Source organism: Panthera onca, chromosome D2 (assembly GCF_046562875.1).
Source record: "Panthera onca isolate mPanOnc1 chromosome D2, mPanOnc1 haplotype 2, whole genome shotgun sequence".
NCBI classification, from domain to species: Eukaryota; Metazoa; Chordata; class Mammalia; order Carnivora; family Felidae; genus Panthera; species Panthera onca.
Window position 1 is genome coordinate 53,502,471 of NC_138349.1, and position 17,838 is coordinate 53,520,308.

The 17,838-nt window shown below is 37.5% G+C and overlaps 1 protein-coding gene and 1 pseudogene across 5 annotated transcripts in view; one reads left to right on the plus strand and one right to left on the minus strand.

Moving 5' to 3' along the window:
* Positions 1–17,838, plus strand: part of USP54 (ubiquitin specific peptidase 54) — a 133,473-nt gene that overhangs the window by 20,140 nt on the left and 95,495 nt on the right. The window lies entirely within an intron of this gene.
* LOC132684655 (small ribosomal subunit protein eS27 pseudogene) lies at positions 13,937–14,301 on the minus strand (annotated as a pseudogene).

A 17,838-nucleotide genomic window follows, 5' to 3' on the forward strand; every position in this document is an offset into this window, starting at 1 on the left:
TATTAGTTCCCAATCTTAGGGGTAAAGTATTTAGTATTTCACTTTTAAGTGTGATGTTAGCTATAAGGTGGGTTTTTTTTTTTTTAAATTTTGTTTTATTTTAGAGAGAGAGAGAGCACAGGCAGGGGAGAGGGGCAGAAGGAGAGAGAGGGATAATCCCAAACAGGCTTCATGCTCAGTGCAGAACCCAACAATGGGGCTTGATCCAAGGACACTACGATCATGACCTGAGCTGAAATCAAGAGTTGGACACTCAACTGACTGAGCCACCCAGGTGCCCCACTTAGCTGTAAGGTTTTTGTGTAGATGTTGTATCAGGTTGTAGCTACATATTTTAAAAATTTCAATTGAAATGGTATTTCTTTTGCATTGCTTTTCCACATTCCCAAAGCTGGCATTTACCCTCCATGTTTCAATTGCATTCAGCTTATACTACTGTAATTGATCTTTAGTCATTTGTATTGTGGTTGATTTGTTTTCATTTATCCTTCCCTGTCCTCAGACACATACACCCTCTAGGCTATGAGGGCATAGGCTGTTTTATTCATCTTTATATCCCGAGCTTAGTACAGTGTGCGTGGCACCACTGAATTGTTTTTATTGAAGAAAGGAATAATGAGTGAATAATGAATAAATGAATGAATAATTGAACGAGAGAAGAATAAATTACCTCTCATTGGGCTTAAGATCTTTTTATTTATTTATTTATTTTATTTTATTTATTTATTTATTTATTTTTTTGGGCTTAAGATCTTTTTAGTTGGTAGGAGTATGAGCTTTGGAGCCAGAAAGATTTCAAATCTCAGCCCTTCTATTTAATACTACTCTAGGAATTTGAGGCAAATTGCTAAATTTTTCTAAATTTCAGTTTCCTTATCTGTGAAATTAGGATAACAATAACCTACCTGAACAAATTGAGATAATAGATGTCCATTCTTAGCACAGTACCTATCATGTTGTAGGCACTCAGATTTTCATTTCTTTCTTCCTTGAACTGTTTTACGTATTTAATGATACTGATTATAAAAATACTTTGTGAACTGTAAAAAGTTATTACAGATATTGTTCATGTTTGCGTTAAAGACAGTCAAACTAATTTTGATTATGTTGGTTTAAGGGGAAAAAATAGGGACATGAGAAAATAGAGAAAGTTTGAATAACTTTGGTTGAGCAATACCATGTGCCAACCACTATGCTCAACACTTTACATGCTATAACCCATTCAATCCTGATAACAACCCCATAAAGCACATTTCTTCCTATGAAGAATTATATCTTAGTTTTTTAACTATAGTTTTCTTCTCTCCATCCATTGTAAATAAGCCCCAGGAATGGAGCTAATACAATTTAATGCAGATTTCAAACTACATCTAGAATATGACAAATAATAACTATTTTATTTCTAAGCTACCATCCTTAGTGTTTGGAGACTGTGTTCTTTAGGCCATGTGTTCTTTTTTTCAGCAAACTTAGTGATATTTACTTTCTACTTCCATCTCTAGGAATATATTAGTGCCCCAAATATATTAGGTTTTTCAGTTATATAAAACCAGAGTAATTAATTTGTCTATTGCCTATGGCACATTAGTTTTTTCAACAAATATCACTAAAAAAGCTTGAATCAATTTTTCAAAGAGGAGAAAAGCAGCAGACTGTTTGAATTTGTATTTAGATTTTTTCTCACTCAGTACTTTATATTGTTCAGGATAAGATCTTTTTTTTTTTCAATGTTTATTTATTTTGAGAAAGAGCAAGCACAAGTGGGGGAGGGGCAGAGTGATCAGGAGAGAGAATCCCAAGCAGAATCCCAATCCCTATAAAGGCTTGCTTGATCCTCCGACCCTGGAATCATGACCTGAGCTGCAATCAAGAGTTGAATGCTTAATCCACTTGAACCACCCAGGCGCCCCTACCACCTTAACCATTTTTAATTATACAATTTGTTATTTTTAAATACATTCATTTTTGTGCAACCAATTTCTAGAACTCTTCATCTTGCAAAATTAAAACTCTGTACCTATTAAACAACTCCCCATCCCCCCACTTCTCCCTCCCTTCAGTCCTTGGCAATCACCATTCTACTTTCTGTCTCTGAATTTTACTATTCTAGCTACCTCCTATAAATGGAATCATGAAGTATTTGTCCTTTTGTGCATGCCTTATTTCACTTAGCATAATGTCCTCAAGGTTCATCTATGTGTCAGAGTTTCCTTCCTTTTTAAAGGTAAATAAATTACATTGTATGTGCATATACTACATTTTGCTTATCCATTCTCTTGGGTTGTTTCCATCTTTTGGCTATTATGAATAATGCTGCTATGAACATGGGTGTATAATGATCTCTTTGAGACTCTGTTTTCAGTTCTTTTGGATATATATCCAGAAATGGAATTGCTGGATCATATAATTCTGTTTTTAATTTTTTTGAGGAATTGCCATACCATTTTGTATAGTGATTGCACCATTTTATATTCCCACCAGCAGGGCACAAGAGTTCCAATTTCTCCACACCATCATTGTTTTTCTTTCTGTATTTTGATAGTTGCCATCCTAATGGGTGTGAGATAGAATCTCATTGTGGTTTTGATTTGCATTTCCTTAATGACCCCTGACATTGAGCATCTTTTCAAGGGCTTATTGACCTTTTGTATATCTTCTTGGAGAAATTCTGTTCCTGTCCTTTGTTCACTTTTAAATCCGTTTTTGTAAAGTTGTAGGAGTTCTTTGTTAATTCTGGATATTAATGCCTTATCAGATGAATTATTTGCAAATACTTTCTCCCATTTGTGGTTTGCCTTTTCACTTTGTTCATTGTGTCATTTGATGAATAGAAGTCCTCTTTTTGTTTTAAAATTTTATTTAATATATTTATTTTTATTTCTTTATTATTTTAAAATATTCATTCATTCATTCATTCATTCATTCATTCATTCATTCATTTATAGCAGTGGGGAGGTTCAGAGAGAGAGAGGGAGAAAGAATCCCAAGCAGGCTCCAGAGCCTGACATGGGGCTTGAACCCATGACCTGTGAGATCATGACCTGAGCTGAAATCAAGAGTCTGACACTTAACTGACTGAGTCACCCAGCTGCCCCTATTTAAGATATTTTAGAAGAATAATACAATAAGTATCGTTGTATCCACCATCCAGCAAATTAAACATTGCTAAATTATTTTAAGCCCGTTGGCTTTCCCCTTCTTGATTGCAAGTCCCTTGCCATCTCTCAAAGGTAACCACTAATTAATTTGATATTTCTCTAAGTAGTTTAAACCCCTTGGTCAGCCTATTAGTATTAGAAGCTTATCATGGAAGAAGTAAAAATACTGTAGAAGTCCTGTGGAAGGCTAAGATGGGAAAGGATATTTTTTAGATTTTTTTTTTTTAAGTTGAAAGCCCAGTTCAGCGCCCATTAGAGATAGTTGTACATAAAAGTGCACAGAAATAATTTGTTGAGTGACTGTATGGTACCCAGGCACTTCTGACTAAAGACATTTAGTACCAACATATTATTTTGAAATGATGTCTACATATCTTTTGGGTTAGGATTGTTATGCACTTTATCAATAAATAGACAGCTATGGCAGAGTAAATGTTTTCTTAAAAGTAGTGAAACTAGCAGACTTCCAGCATTTAACTCTAATTGCATATAGTGCATTTAGCTGCTTTGGTTAATTGAAACTTGTAGACAGGACAAACAATAAGAGAGGTGTAGAAGCATTACAATTCCTCCTGGTTCTGGAAAATGAGTTGTAAATTCTGAAAAACCAACCAACCAACCAACCAACCAACCCCCAGGTAATTCTGTTAAGGTCTGATTCTGGGCAAGGACCTGTTGAAACAAACAGCTCAATACTCACAGGGTAACAGTGAAGGACCTGACCTCCACTGTAGCTGAAAATGAAATACTTCTCTGGTGAGGCCATAATAGGAACAGCAAGTAGTAGCTGCTGCTGCCACTGCTGCCTGAACTTTGTGGCCGTGTGAAGTGGCTAGAGCAGGAAATGCTTCCATGGCACCAGGCGTGTATAAGGAAGGACTTGTTCTGACTCTGGCCCAGTGGTTGCACAGGTTGTGGGTGTCACTTTAAACATACAAAGACCTGTTTGCTGGAGGAGGAGCGGCTTCCTGAGGATCAGGTGCGCATCAAGGGATGAGCTCATCCTTCTAACCAGACCTGCTCTAGACGCTGAGTGAATGTTTTCCTAATTGCAAGTCCTGCAGCTGCCAGAAGCAGGAAATGGTTGAAGCTTCAGGCACTTTGTGAGTAGCAAAAAAATAGAAGTGATTTGGGAGTCTTCTGAAACATGTGGCTGTGAATATCAGGTTGAAGGTGACACACATGGACACTCAGTCTTTCTCTAAGTTGAGGATTGCAGTAAAGTGTGTGGTGGGTTGCCGAAAGATTTGGTGGTGCTAACTTTAAGGATTCTTTTTGAAGTGACTTAATAATTTGTTTTTTATCTGTCTTGTTTGATTTTGTTGCTCTGGGACTTAAGACTTCTGGGGGCTCCCTTTTTAATTTCCAGGAATCTTTACAGATTTTTTTAAGCTTTAGTTGATGGAATTTATCCTACTTTTGAAATCTGTTGTGCTGGCTTTCAGAGACCTATGCATGATTCTATTCTGTTTTAATTTATCAAAACTATTCACTTTAAGTCTCTTTAAAATGAAATTGGTTTTAAAAAGAAAGATCCATTTTTTATTACTTTTTATTAAAATTTTAATTTTGAGATAATTCTAGGTCATGTGGAATTGAGAGATCTGATATACTCTTTAGCCAGTTTCCTGGAATGGCAACATCTCGCAAAATTATAGTGCAATAATCACAACCAGGATATTGACATTGATACAATCAGCACAGTATCCAGCATGTTGCCCTTTTCATAGCTGCATCCACTTCTTTTGCACCACCCCTTCTCTGTCAAACCCTAATCAAAAAATCAATTTTTAAGCAAGAAATTTTATGTGAATCTTAAGTAGTTTATTAGAAATCCACATAGCCTTAATGAAAAGAGCCCTGTACTGTGATAGGAGGTTTTGGTTCATTGTAGTAGCTCTTTGACCTTGGGCAAATAATTTCTCTGTGCTTCAGTTTCCTTATGCATAAAACAGGAGAATAGCATATTAATTTCTATCTAACCTATTTATAGGATTTTGAGATATTGTAAAGTTCTTTCAAAAAATAAGTTCTATATAGATTAATATAGGTAATGAGGATGATAGTTTTCAAACTAGAAAATATGAAGCAAGTTGTCAACTAGAAACTGAAGCCCAGGATATTGAGAGTGAATATTTTATTTATTTTTTTAATTAAAAAAATTATTTTGAGAGAGAAAGAGAGAGAGCAGGGGGAGGGGCAGAGAGAGGGAGGGAGAGAGAAAATCCCAAACAGGCTAGTACGGAGCCCCATGTGGGGCTCAAACTCACGAACTGTGAGATCATGACCTGAGCTGAAATCAAGAAGTACTGCACTTAACAGACTGGGCCACCCAGGTGCCCCAAGAGTGAACATTTTAAAATGAATTTAAATCTTCTGGCTCAATCGAATTTCAGAGTGCTGAAATTGACTGATGATGTCAGAGCCACTGTTATTAATTTTAAGAAATCATAAAAACCAAAGAGAGACCTATGTTCTGATATCCAAAAAGAGGAAGGTAGTTGGAAAGCTGTAAAATGGATGTGAAATCCTGGAAAAATTCAATTATAAATGATTAAACAGATGATATGGGGTATTAAACAAAAAGATCTCTCAAAAATAAAATAAACTTTATTTTTATTAAATTTTTTTTTCAATGTTTATTTATTTTTGAGAGAGAGAGACAGAGCACGAGCTGGGGAGGGGCAGAGAGAGAAAAGGAGACATAGAATCCAAGGCAAGCTCCAGGCTCTGAGCCTGATGCAGGGCTTGAACTCATGAACTATGAAATCATGACCTGAGCTGAAGTCGGACGCTTAACTGACTAAGCCACTCAGGTGCCCCTCAAATAAAATTATTTAAAAAAAAGGGGAGTGCCTGGGTACCTCAGTCACTTAAGCATTTGACACACAGTTTCACAGTTTTTCATGATATATTCGATACTGATATGTGGTAAAATATGGTTTGGTTGATTAATTAAATGTGTAGAAGATTGAATAACTGTACCCATTTAGATTCTTGGCTTCACCAGGAAAGTCTCTGGTGGATTATCTTTGGGCCTTGGATAGAGTAAAAATTAAAACAAACAAAAAACAAACATGTTAATCAGATATGTAAGTATTGCAAAGCTACGGTTAATATGACAGATGATGAATAAAACCTTAAAAATTATATCTATAGGATGAAATCATGGGCCCAAACTGAAGTTAAATTTAACAGAGATAATCCCTATGTTTAAATTCAAAACCTCAAATGCACAAGAACAGGATAAGGAAGAGCTGATTGTAGTAGTTAATATGGAAGATATCTGGGAATTTTGGTTAATCAATAATATAACAGGAACTGACTATGCAATGTCACTGCTAAAAACACCTCCAACTGTTTTACCAGAAGCTTATCCAGGACACAAAAGTATTGGTTCTAATATATTTTTCTGCTATTTGTATATTTATTTAAGTAGACACTGACAAAAAGTATTCCAAGGAAGGCAGACAGAACCATAAATGGTATAGGAAACTGTTGGGACTTGGGGATGGAAGTGTTGATAAGTTTTAAAACTGCAAAAAATAATAAAACACCCATAATCTTACCACTCAGAATTAACCACTATTAACCCTCTCTCTTAGAAATAAAACATTTCAGGGGCGCCTGGGTGGCTCAGTTGGTTAAGCGTCTGACTTCGACTCAGGTCATGATCTCACAGTCCGTGAGTTCGAGCCCTACGTCGGGCTCTGTGCTGACAGCTCAGAGCCTGGAGCCTATTTCCGATTCTGTGTCTCCCTCTCTGACCCTCCCCTGTTCATGCTCTGTCTCTCTCTGTCTCACAAATAAATAAACGTTAAAAAAAAAAAAAAAAAAAAAAAAAAAAAAAAAAGAAATAAAACATTTCAGATAAAGCCAAAGCTCCTTTCCTTCTCCTCCCTACAAGGAACTCTATCTTATTTTTATCAAGGTAATACATGTGCATAGTTTCAAAAGTTCAGATAGTATTATATGCTTAGAAGGAAATAAAGCAGTTATCCCACCCCTAGAGGAAACTATACTTTTATGTCTTAACATATATCTATATATTTTTAAGTAGGCTCCACACACAGCATGGAGCCCAATGCGGTGCTTCAACTCATGACCCTGAGATCAAGACCTGAGCTTAACCAAATGAGCCACTCAGGCACCCCTGTCTTAAATATTTCTAATAGTAAAGTTATATCACTTGCTTTTAAAAAATATTTAATAGGGCGCCTGGGTGGCTCAGTTGGTTAAGTGTCCGACTTCAGCTTAGGTCATGATCTCACAGTCTGTGAGTTCGAGCCCCACATCGGGCTCTGTGCTGACAGCGCAGAGCCTGGATCCTACTTCAGATTCTGTGTCTCCCTCTCTCTCTGCTCCTCCCCTGCTCATGCTCTGTCTTTCTCTGTCTCAAAAATCAATAAAAACATTAAAAAAATTTTTAAAAATATTTAATATATATGAAGTGAAGTGCTATAGAAGATGAGCTTTTGATTGTTTTAAATGCATATATGTCTTTTCCCTTATATTCTCAATATGGTTATGTAATTTGGGGGGGGTTAAGTAATTATTTTTTATCTTACACAAATATTGAACTTGAGCTATATAATGTACAATGATTATAATCATCTTATACAACTTTTGACTTTCCATAGGCATAATAATTGTCTTGTTTTAATTGCTCAGTTTTTAAAATTCAGATTACTATATCATTCCCAGATTGTCAGCCAGGACCATAAAACTCTGCCCCATTGATTAAAATCCAATAGATAATTTATCAATTTTTTTTTTAACTCTTAGAGGCCTACTTTGTATATTCTGTATATTCTATATTCCACTCCAGCATGGGTTAGTTGTTAGGTAGGCCTGCTTTACAATTCTCACCCTGAGATTTCCTTTCACAGTCATCCTGGGAATTCTGTTTCCTGAGTTACATGTCATTTTCTTTCTTGGTTTACTCCCTCATTTTGGTGTAACACATCCTCTAGAAGCTTTCTGAGAGTTAACATTCACAGGAATTAAATTGTTTGAAAACTTGCATATATGAGAATATTTTTATTTTACCCTCAGTATTAAATAATACTCTATTTGGGAATAGAATTTTCTGTTGGAAATTATTTTCTCATTATTTTATTGTATTATTAAAATTTTTTTTAATGTTTATTTATTTTTGAGAGAGAGAGAGAGTGTGAGCAGGAGAGGGGCAGACAGAAGGAGACACAGAATCCAAAGCAGGCTCCAGCTTCTGAGCTGTCAGTCCAGAGCCCGACAGGGGGCTAAAAATCACGAAATGCGAGATCATGACCTGAGCCGAAGTTGGACGCTTAACTGACTGAGCCATCCAGGCTCCCCCATTTTCTCATTATTTTAAAGGTATTGCTATTCCTTTGTTGCCTGTGAACAGTCTAATATTCTTTTTATTTTATTTTTATATAAATGGTAGTTTATTAGCAAATAAATAAAAGTGTATGATTTCTAGTAAAACAGATTGGGCATTTGCAACACATAATACATTTACTTCAGAATAGAAAATGTGTTAAAAAATTTTTTTTGATATCTATTTTTGAGAGAGAAAGAGTGAGTGGGGGAGGGGAGAGACAGAGAGGGAGACACAGAATCCAAAGCTCTGAGCTGTCAGCACAGAGCCTGACACGACACTCAAACCCGTGAGCAGTGAGATCATGACCTGAGCTGAAGTCAGATGCTTAACCAACCGACTGAGCCACCCAGGTGCCCCCCAAAATGTAGTGTTTTTATATGCCCTAATTCTTATCAAGGAATTGGGATCTGACCACTGAAGTGTTCCATCATTCTTTTTAAAGAAAACCTTTTTGGGGGGTGCCTGTATGGCTCAGTTGGTTAAAGGTTTGGCTTTGGCTCAGGTCATGATCTCACGGTTCATATGTTCAGACCCCACGTCCAGCTCTGTGCTGACAGTGCAGAGCCTGATTGGGATTCTCTGTCTCCCTCTCTGTCTGCCCCTCTCCCCCTCATGCTTTCTCTCTCAAAAATAAATAAACCTAAAAAAAAAAAACCACCTTTTTGTTGTTGTTGTTGCTAAATATACATAGCATAAAGCTTATCATTTTAACCATGTTTAAAAAAATTTTTTTTTTTTTTTTTGAAAGAGAGACAGAGTGTGAGAGGGGGAGGGGCAGAGCAAGAGGGAGACACAGAATATGAACAGGCTCCAGGTTCTGAGACTCAGGGCTGGAACCCACAAGCCGTGAGATCATGACCTGAGCCGAAGTCAGATACTTAACTGACTGAGCCACCCAGGCACCCCTCATTTTAATAATTTTTAAGTGTATAGTTCTGTGGCATTAAGTACATTTACATTGCTGTGCAACCTGATGCCATTCTGATTTCATTCCTTTGTATGTTACCTTTTTTTTTCTTACTCTCGAGAAACTTACAGAATTTTCTCTTTATTCCTAGTGTTTTACAATTTAGTGCCTTTAGTGTGGATTTTTAACTTCATTGTGCTAGGGGCTTTAACTTATCTTAAAATCTGGCTATTTTTTGTACTTTTTCTTGGATATTTTTCTCTTTTTCTAGAAAGCCTGAATTGATTCTCTGATTTTTATTCTATTATCTTTTCTATTTCTCTGTATTTGTATTTTATTTTTTGGGAGATTTCCTTAAATTTGTCTTTCAAATCTTTCATTGAACTTTATATTTCTTGTTTTAGAGATGCAAAATCATAACTCTCTGAGAAATACATTTTAGGTTTTTAAATTTTCTTTTAAAAAAATTTTTTTTTTAACGTTTATTTATTTTTGAGACAGAGAGAAACAGAGCATGAATGGGGGAGGGTCAGAGAGAGAGGGAGACACAGAATCAGAAGCAGGCTCCAGGCTCTGAGCTGTCAGCACAGAGCCCGACGTGGGGCTCGAACTCACGGACCGTGAGATCATGACCTGAGCCGAAGTCGGACGCTTAACCGACCAAGCCACCCAGGCGCCCCTAGGTTTTTAAATTTTCTTGTATTCCCTAGATTATCTACTTCCTTTAAGCTTCCCCATGCCACCACCCCCCCCTCCCCCCCAGCTTTGAGGTACCATCAGATGTTTGTATTTATAGGCATTCTTCGGGGCTGGTCAGTTTTCCCAGATGGAAGTCCTCCAGTTTCCTGCCTGAGGAGTTTGAAGTCTGACTACCAGTGCTTTGGTGCTGAGAGGCAGAAGGGGGCTGGGCATCTCTCCATTTAGTATATAGACTTCACTTAATCTTCTCAGTGTTTTTAAAGATTTAGCTTTTTATTAAATTAAAAATTTCCCTAGTTTTAATAAGGCATCTCACGCAGGTTAGCTGTGTCTAATGTCCCACAATCACACCCTCTCTGGTTTATACTTCAGAAAGTAAACCTAAAGTCTTCAGAGCATTTGCCTGGCTGTATTGGGTTGAAAGACAGAATTTGAAGCATCTAACTGCTTCTTAAACACATTTTTAAATTGCTTTTCCATTTTTAAGTTCCACCCCACATTCCCTCCTGCAAAGATCCAATTCCTGAGCATTTCCTGGGTTATGTAGTAGGAGTATGTATACTTCTGTTTGCCAACATTTACCCTCTGGTTCTTACACTGGTATGTTAATCAATTACCACACATTTATCTGCTTTCCAGCTTCTAATATTTTGTTTAAATTCTACTCCTTCAGTCATTTACGTTCCCAGTTTCTTTGTCCTTGTGGATTTTTACCTTTTGTATTACTTTACTCTTATTTATAGTGAAGACTTAATTTAGGAGGGAGTAGAGGTAAATGGGTTTAATTCACATATTTCCATTTTTTATAATTTTGTATACATATAAAATGTATCCACAACTAATATATAGTAGTGCTCTGTGTGTTTGAAAAATTTTACATATAGGGGCACCTGGCTGGCTCAGTCAGGAGAGCATGCAGCATGTAACTCTTGATCTTGGGTCAAGCCCCATGTTGGGTATAGAGATGATTTATTTTTAAGTAATAAATATAATAAAAAGTAGAAATAAAATCTTAAATAATTAAAAGGGTGCCTGGGTGGCTCAATTGGTTAAACGTCAGCTCTTTTTTTAATGTTTATTTTTGAGAGAGAGAGAAGGAGATAGACAGAACATGAGTGGGGGAGGGGCAGAGACAGAGAGGGAGCCACAGAATTTGAAACAGGCTCCAGGCTCTAATCTGTCAGCACAGAGCCTAACGCAGGGCTCAAACTCGGGAACCGTGAAATCATGACCAAGAGCTGAAGTGGGACGCTCAACTGACTAAGCCACCCAGGCACCCCAAACATCAACTCTTGATTTCAGCTTAGGTCATGATCTCATGGTTCCTAGGTTTCAGCTGTGAATCAGACTCTACCCTGGCAGTGCGTAGCCAGCTTGGGATTCTCTCTCCCTGCCCCTCCCCTATTTGTTCTCTCTCTGTCTCTCAAAAGTAAATAAATAAACAAATAAAAAAAAAAATAAGTGAATGAGTAAATGAATGAATGCATGAATAAAAAAAAATTTACCTATATGGGGGTGCCTGGCTGGCTCAGTTGGTAGAACATGTGACTCTTGCTCTCAGGGTTGTGAATTCAAGCCCCACGTTGGGTGTAGACATTACTTAAAAACAGTAAAATCTCACTGGGTGTTATATGTAAATGATGAATCACTGGGTTCTAGTCTGAAGCCAAGACTACACTGTATGCTAACTAACTTGAAAATTAAAAAATAAAAAAGTAAAATCTGTCTCAAAAATAAATAAACTTTAAAAAATTAAAGAAATTTTTCTTTAATGTTTAGGGGGGGGGGGGGCGGGCAGAGAGAGAGGGAGATACAGAATCTGAAGTGGGCTCCAGGCTCTGAGCTGTCAGCACAGAGCCTGATGTGGGGATTGAACTCATGAACCATGAGATCATGACCTGAGCTGAAGTCAGATGCTTAACCAACTGAGCCACCCAGGTGCCCCAAAACTTAAAAAGATTTAAAAGGTCAGAGAGATTATATGGCATTATACCATGATGTGAATCTAGTTAACATAATCTTTGGGAAGGAATATTCTAGGGTATTTACTTCTTAATTTTTCCTTATTTGTATATTCCATTTTTTTTTTACAATAAAAATATTTTTTGTTAGAAGAAAAAATTGAGTCACTTCTAACATTTTAAAATAAGAATTAGGGGGGCATCTGGGTGGCTCAGTTGGTTAAGCATCTGACTCTTGGTTTTGGCTCAGGTCACGATCTCGTGGTCCATGGTTTCGAGCCCCATCTTGGGCTCTGTGCTGACAGTTCAGAGCCTGGAGCCTGCTTCAGATTCTGTGTGTGTCTCTCTCTCTTCCCTGCTCACGCTCTGTCTCTCAAAAATAAATAGATGTTATTTTTTAAGTTTTATTTTAGTTGAGAGAGACAGAGAGTGTGCGAATGGGGAAGGGGCAGAGAGAGGTAGAGAATCCCAAGCAGGCTCTGCACTGCCAGTGCAGAAGCCCAATGTGGGGCTCTGTGGCTTGAACTCACCAAATCACCAGATCATGACCTGAGCCGAAACTAAGAGTCAGATGCTTAATGGACTGAGCCACCCAGGTGGCCCCAAAGGTTTAGAGGCTTACCTCCCAGGAACCAGGCACAAAGACCAGCCAAATTCTTTATTATACAATAGTGTTAAAACCCAATTCTACTATTAATAACTTCCTCTAGAAAGCCTTTACAGACTTTCCAAGGGACATGTTCACTGTTACAGTTTTTCTTTTTCCCTTATTTAGACAGTGAACACTTTGAAGTTCCCCTGATTTTAGTCATCGTTGCCTCTCTAATATTAGCACTATATCTGGCTTACAGTAGTAAGTAGGCTCAGTAAGTAATGAGCTGAAGTATTTAAGATATAGCTTATGAGGAGATGAGAAGTTCAGTATAGAATTGTTAAAGATCAAATGAAATGAATAGCCTTACTTCATTCCTTCTTATTCTATTCATCATCATTTGCTCTTCTTTAAATATTTATATACCTTTTTTATGTGGATATCAAATTTACAAAAGAAATAAAAAGGAGATTTTGCTTTTTAAAATAATTCATCAGGGCACCTGGGTGGCTCAGTTGGTTAAGCATCAGACTTCGGCTGAGGTCATGATCTCGTGGTTTGTGAGTTCAAGCCCTGCATTGGATTGTCTGCTGTCAGCACAGAGCCCGCTTTCAGATCCTCTTTCCCCGCTCTGTCTCTGCCCCTCCCTGCTTTCTCAGGTGCATGCTTTCTCTCTCTCTGTTTTTCTCTCAAAAATAAATAAACATTAAAATAATTCATCAACGGTCTTTAAAGAGCAACCTTTTTTATTGCATTTAAAATATACCAAATTTTCATTTACATTATTTGTGGGGACTACATTATCATATAATGTAAGTATAATCATGCTGAACATCAGAGAATCTTTGTTTCCTTCTAATCATAAGGGGGAATAAATTCTAATGTCCTCTAATTTGTCCTGTCTGTGCATAGAGCACTTAGTAAAAATGTAATAATATTTCCTAAACCAGACTCTGTTTTATAATTAAAAAATATTCTTTTTAAAAAAAAAATTTTTTTTAACGTTTATTTATTTTTGAGACAGAGAGAGACAGAGCATGAACGGGGGAGGGTCAGAGAGAGGGAGACACAGAATCTGAAACAGGCTCCAGGCTCTGAGCTGTCAGCACAGAGCCCGACGCGGGGCTCGAACTCACGGACCGTGAGATCATGACCTGAGCTGAAGTCGGCCGGTTAACCGACTGAGCCACCCAGGATCCCCCAAAATATTCTTTTTTAAAAATCTAAAATGTGTTATTTGAGATAGTTTCCCACTCATCTTGATTCAGGGTGCTTTTTGTGCTGCTTCTGTCTGAAGGAGCATCCTTCTGTAAGCCTTGCTTTTCCTCCTGTAGGCTGGCAGAAGACAGTGGAGCAGCCAACACACAAACTACTGTTGGTGCATGGCTAAAGATGGTGGTAATGTTGTAGCACTGTGGGCACCTCACATCCATGAAGCGGGAGTTGAGGCTCTGCAGTAGGCACTTCTTGTGTTTCCTCTTCTCCTCTTCTGGGGACTGGTGGAAGATGTACTTCATGAAGGGCATGTTCTCATGGGAAGGTCATTACCTCCAGAAAGCCAAAAAACATATTCCCTTTTTAAAAATTTATTTATTTTTGAGAGACAGAGACAGAGCGCAAGCAGAGGAGGGGCAGAGAGAGAGGGAGACACAGAATCTGAAGCAGGCTCCAGGCTCTGAGCTGACAGCACAGAGCCTGACACGGGGCTTGAACTCATGAACTGCGAGATCATGACCTGAGCTGAAGTCAGATGCCACCCAGGCACCCCCCAAAAACATATTCTTAATATCTTTATAATCTTTATCTGGACTAGTTCCCATGAGATAGTATTTCACTGGGATATATCCTTTTTGGAGTAGTATATACAGTAGAAATTATTTGCGTGAGATTTATTTTTTTTCTGTTATGTAATTTTTCATTTGCATGAGATTTTTAAAAAATATACTACTGATTTTTAATAACTTCCTATCCTTTTTCATAAACTTTAAAACAGGTTCTGTTTTTAGAACAGTTTTAGATTTACAGAAAATTGAAATGATGGTAGAGGGTTCCATATACTTCTTCATCCAGTATTCATTATTATTAACAGCTTAGAGTAGATTTATTACAGTTAACGAAACAATATTGATACATTATTACTAACCATTTAAAATTTCCTCACCTTTTATCTAATGTCTTTTCTTTGTCCCAGGGGCCCATCCAGGATACCACATTACATTTACCAGTCATGTCTCCTTAGGCTCTTTTTGGCTGTCACAGCTTCTCACACTTTCCTTATTTTTGATGACCATAACATTTTTTTTTTAATGTTTATTTTGAGAGTGTGATTGCATACACGTCAGGGAGGGACAGAAAGAGAGGGAGAAAGAATCCCAAGCAGGCTCTGCACTGTCAGCATTGAGCCCGATGTGGGGCTCATCCCAGAAACTGTGAGATCATGACCTGAGCCAAAATCAAGAAGTGGACACTTAACTGACTGAGTTACCAAGGTCCCCCTTGACCTTGACAGTTTTGAGGAGTATTAGGGTGCTTCTCTGTTGGAATTTGCCTGATGCTGTTCTTATAATTAGATTGAGGTTATGGGTTTTTAAGTGTGTTAACCTTAAAAATGAAAGAGTTTATTTTACCAGCAAAAATGGATTTATTTTGGAATAACAGAGAATTGCAATTCAGGCCATGCAAGCTATGGTAAAGCCATAGGCAAATCCCACAAACAAAGGAGAGGAACATTATTTTATGGAGAAAGAGGAAGTTGTGAGAGGTTGTTTGGAATGAAAGTCCATTGGAAAACTAGAGTTTAGGAGGATTTTCCATTGGCTGAATTGCAGAGTTAGTAGATTTTTTGTAGGAGATACAATGTACATCTTTCTCTGTTGGGAACTATAATTAAGGATTTTTTCCTTATGATGATTCTCTTGTTGGGTCTGTAATGGACAATTCTTACTGTAATTGACATTGAGTGGTGCAACTCTCCCTTACAGCCTACTCTTCTAGCATCCAGAGTGCACTTATTGAGGTGTCCCTTTATTAATTTTCACGGGTGGAGGATCCCAGAGATACAGTGATATTCTCATCACATCATTTCAAGGGTATACATTATTGACATGATGTATCATTGTTGATAATGACCTTAATCACCTGGCTGAGGTTGTCAGGTTTCTCCACTAAAGGTACTGTCTTCCCTTCTTTCATGCTGTACTTTTTGGAGGGAGATCTCCATACACTTAAGGAGTAGGATTTATGGTCCCCATGCTTGCAGTTGGAATATTTATATAAATTATTTGGAATTCTTATGCAAGGGAGATTTGTTCTCCATTTGTTTATTTAATCATTTCCTTATATCAGTGTGGACTCATAGATATTTATTTTGTACTTTAGGCTAAAATCAGATTTGGCTTTTGGTAGTTCATTTGGTTTGTCTCCTGTGTCCCTTTAATATACTTCTGTCACTTTAGGATTCTTGTTTTGTTTTTAGCATTTCCTTACCTTCTGACATTATAAGATGCTCAGGCTCATCTTGTATATTTCCTGTCCCAGTCCTGGAATTAGCCATTTCTTCACAGAACCTTGGTTTGTTTTATTGGAGAGTGGTATTAAAAACTAAGATTCTTGGCTTCAGGTGTGGTTTTTACAACTGGGGTGTCACTGATTCTAAGCACTCTTAGCTGACAAAGTAAGTAAATGTATGTGTATATGCATACATAAAAATATTTGTAGGTGTAACCATCTGTATTTTTATTAAGTTAAACACAAGTTAATATTCTAACTCTAATTCATTACCGAATGGAACATTTTATCCTTTTCTTCCTGCTTATCTGTAATTTCCCATTCCAAAAGTGAGAAACCTTCTACTATCCGTCATTCATTTACCTAATTGTTCAGGTCCAGTAAACATGTGTAATGGTTTCAGAATTGTTAACCTGTACACCTGAGGGAAACAGCTTCATTAGCAAGGGTACGATGCTAATGTGCAGTTCCGTGGGCTTTTAGTTTTACGGACTCCAGTAATTTCCAAAGTTTTTTACGTCAGTACCTTTATTCAGTATCTTCGGTGAGGTTGTTTCATAGGTTTATGTATATATTTTTTAAAGTTTATTTATTTATTTTGAGAAAGAAAAAGAGAGCATGTGCAAGTGAGCAGGGGAGGGGCAGAAAGAGGGAGAGAGAGAGGATCCCAAGCAGGCTCCGAGGTGCCAGCACAGAGCCCAATGCAGGGTTTGAACCCACCAACCATGAGATCATGACCCAAGCTGAAACCAAGAACCATATGCCTAGCCAACTGAGCCACCCAGGTGCCCTGGTTTGTATATTTTTATTATGGAAAATTTTGGGGTACCTGGGTGGCTCAGTTGGCTAAGCGACTGACTCTTGATCTTGGCTAGGTCATGATCTCATGGTTTGTAGGATCAGGCCCCACATGGGGCTCTCCACTGACAGCACAGCACCTGCTTGGGATTCTCTCTCACCTTCTCTCTCTGCCCCTCCCATGCTCGTTCGTGCACATGCTCTCTCTCAAATAAATAAAATAAGATTTATTATGGACAAATTTGAACATATACAAAAATAAGGAGAGTATAGTGAGCCTCCATGTACCCATCACCAACTTCATGAAAATTATTGAATTTCTGAAATGAAAATTACTGACTTCATGGTCAATTGTATTTTATCTATACTCCCTCTTTACTAGTCAACATGTGAATATTTTGAAGTAAATCCTATACATATTATTTCCTCTGTAAATATTCCCAAATAAGACTTACCATAATTTAACCAGTCCCTATTGAAAGATACTTAGTTTTTATTACAAACAGTAGAACTATAAATATCCACTTACATTTATCCATTTACGTTATCCATTGACTGCAGGGTAAATTTCTAGAAGTTGAATTGCTGAAACAAATATATAAGCATTTAAAATTGGGGCGCCTGGGTGGCTTGGTCGGTTAAGCGTCCGACTTCGGCTCAGGTCATGATCTCACGGTCCGTGAGTTCGAGCCCCGCGTCGGGCTCTGTGCTGACAGCTCAGAGCCTGGAGCCTGTTTCAGATTCTGTGTCTCCCTCTCTCTCTGCTCCTCCCCTGTTCATGCTCTGTCTCTCTCTGTCTCAAAAATAAATAAACGTTAAAAAAAAATTAAAAAAATAAAATAAAATAAAAT